Raw genomic sequence first — 3,402 nt, forward strand, 5'->3', positions numbered from 1 at the left:
CGTCGAATTTTAGTCCTTTATTATAACATCTGTTTCTCTTAAAATATTTACACATATTTAACATAAGTTATTCACGCGCGCTCGCTCTCTCTCTCGCGCGCGCACGCACGCACGCACCCTTCCTCCCTCAAGCTCAGCAGGGAAAGCCTCTCTCTCTCTATTTCTGCTCCAGCAAGGGAAGCTTCCTTCTCTTCCCTTCCTCCTCCGGGGAAACCGAGGAGGCGAAGTGACGCCCTCCCGAGATTTGTGGCATGAGCGGCGCCCCCTGCTGGCGACCTTACCACGACCTTCGACGGAGGAGCCTGACCTCCCGGCCTCCTCTCTTCGTCCTCTTCCTCTTCTTCCCGCCGGCTCTTCCCCCGGGACGGATCCCGGATCGTGGCCGCTGACGACCCTGCCGAACGCGTGCGCGCGACCTTGAACTCTGTTACGAACGACCTTGAACTCTACAAGACGCGCGCGTGCGCGAGCTCTCGCGTTTTCTCGCGTCGACCGCTCGCGCCATCTAGTGTGTCCGCGGTGTATTAATAAATAACATGCACAAAATATTGCACCATCATATACAGAAAGAGACACATCCGCTAGCTATCAGGCACTGGTGCTAGGTGAGGGTAAATCGCTGTTAGGTAACAAGTGCAGTTGCTAGGCAACAGGCACCATTGCTAGGCGACCGGGGCCGTTGCTAGGCGACCGGGGCCGTTGCTAGGCAACCGGGGCCGTTGCTAGGCAACCGAGGCCGTTGCTAGGCGACGGACGTGCAACTGTTGCGCGCAAACTCGCACTCGTTAGATAACTGTAACTGTCGCTAGGTAACTGGCACGGTTGTGGGGGTAAACGGTAACCATCGTTGGTCGAAAAGGCATCGCTGCTGGGAAACGGACACTGTTGCTAGGTTACAGACACTGCTGTTGCTAGGTTACAGATACTGCTGTTGCTCGGTAACAGTCACTGCCGCTTCGTGTGGAGAATGTTGCACATAAATATCGAAATAATCGATCATAAATTGCCGAGCCGAATGACTTTCTATACCAGAGACAAATTCACGTCACGTTTGCTATATATATACTATATTTTTCCGACGGATACTAGTTATAACAGTTACTACTAGTCACAAGTAACAATTTAAATATCTAACTTAACAAACCACTGATTCAAGATATGATAGTCTATATAATATGTTTACCAGAGTTTGGGGAAAATGCGCGGGGGTGAGAGGCCGCCCACAGATGCCGTCGCTAGGCAACGACGACTCATTACCGTTGCTAGGCGACACGACGCGTCTGCTTCCGCGTGGAGCGTTTCCCGGGAGACAACATTAAAAGCAGCCGCGTCACTGATACCGTGACGTCAGAGAGACGACGTCTGCTGCTGATGCTGCACGCAGCGTCGCTAGGCAACCAGCTTCCGGCCTCGCACGTTGCTAACGGATCAAAATCCGCCTTCCCGTAGCAGCGTCGCTAGGCGGCGGCAAAATGGAATCGCTCACGTAGGCGTGTGGTTAGTGGTAACCATGGCAACACGCGTTGCCCTGAACGGAGCCGACTGCATCGACGTGTTGCTAGGTGAGGAGCAAAATGCTGACGAGCGTTGCTAGGGCACGTTGCTAGGTGACGAGTAAATGTTGGTGTGTGTTGCTAAGACACGTTGGTAGGTAAGCAGGGAATGTTGCCGAGCGTTGCTGCCGGGATGCGTTGCTAGGCGACCGGCGGATGGTGCCGAGCGTTGCTAAGGGAGGAGCGTGATGCTGGGAGACATCTGAGGTATGGTGGTGTCGCATCATCGTCGTCATCGTCGTCATCGTCGTCATCGTCATCATCATCGTCATCATCATCGTCATCGTCATCGTCATCGTCATCATCGTCATCATCGTCGTCGTCATCGTCATCGTCATCGTCATCATCGTCGTCATCGTCGTCGTCATCGTCATCATCGTCGTCATCGTCGTCGTCGTCGTCATCGTCATCGTCATCGCCACGCCGTGGCCTCGTGACGTGGTCACTTCATGTTGATGACTACAGGGTTGTGTGGGAGTTTGACGGGTGGTAGGTGGGTGGGTGTTGGGGGTGGTATGTGAGAGAAACCGGCCCGGGTGCTTTGACGCGGCGGGGCGAAGAACTAAGGTGTGCGAACGTTGCTCCTTCCCCGCCCCGCCCGGACGTTCGCACCCTGCTGGCGCCCTCTGGTGGACTCCAAGTGGCTGTGAGTAGCTGGTGCCATCGGATGGACACCAGACGATCACGCTCTGCTGGCGCCCTCTGGTGGACACCAGGTGGCTGTGAGCAGCTGGCGCCCTCTGGTGGACACCAGGTGGCTGTGAGCAGCTGGCGCCCTCTGGTGGACACCAGATGATCACGCCCTGATGCAGCCCTCTGGTGGCAACCCTGTGGCAATGCAACGTGCTAGCGCCCTCTGGCGGACTGGGGTGTCAGGGATCGATGACGCGACGTGGCTGCTTTTTCACAAAAATAGAGAGGGCGCCCCCTGCTGCCCCGCCTCGAACAAACGAACGAATGAAGGTGACTAAGCTAAGGTAGGCGTAAATATACACTTTTTACACACCGCACGGTGGCTATGGGGGGGGGGGACTGGGGAATGGTGAGGAGAAGGGGAGATGGGAGAGGCCTGGGGCTGTTTCTGATGCAAGAGAGAGAGAGAGAGAGAGAGAGAGAGAGAGAGAGAGAGGCGATCCGAGAGGAGAAGACAGTGCGAGGAAGGCGAGAGGGTAGGGATGAGAGGAGGGCGTGAATGGAAAGGAAGGGCTATTAATGCTGCAGGTGTTGGCTTGGAAGAGGAGCTGGTAGACGTAGAGAGGCTGAGAGAGGCTGGAGGAGGAAGGAGGAGAGGCTGGAGGTGGTAGGCCGGGGGAGGGACTGGAGGTGGTAGATTGAGGGAGGGACGAGGTGGTAGACTGGGGGAGGGATGCACCGTGTTGTGCTAAGCTTAAAATGACGACACACCATTCCTCTCTCTGTCTCTCTCATTCTCCCTCTTCCTCATCCTCCCTCTCTCTCCCCCTCCCTCTCTCCTCCCTCTCTCTCATTCCCCGTCCCTCGCTGCTCTCTCTCTATCTCTATCTCCTCTCTCACTCCCTCTCCCTCTTCCCCTCCTCTCTCCATGCGTCCCTCGCTGCTCACTCTCCCTCTTCGCCTCTCTTCATCCGTCCCTCGCCGCGCTCTCCCTCTCTCTATTTCTTGCCCCGAATAATCTCTCTCTACTAGTAGAAATTTGTACATCCATGGTGTATCTAGCTCTAGCGGGCTACACGCGTTCGGCTGCTGCTGCCGCCTGCAATCAGGCACCTCTCTCTCTCTCTCTCTCTCTCTCTCTCTTTCTCTCTCTCTCTCTCTTTCTCTCTCTCTCTCTCTCTCTCTCTCTCTCTCTCTCTCTCTCTCTCTCTCCCTC

The sequence above is a fragment of the Priapulus caudatus genome, unplaced genomic scaffold (genome assembly GCF_000485595.1).
Source record: "Priapulus caudatus unplaced genomic scaffold, Priapulus_caudatus-5.0.1 Scaffold1718, whole genome shotgun sequence".
In the NCBI taxonomy this organism is placed as follows: Eukaryota; Metazoa; Priapulida; class Priapulimorpha; order Priapulimorphida; family Priapulidae; genus Priapulus; species Priapulus caudatus.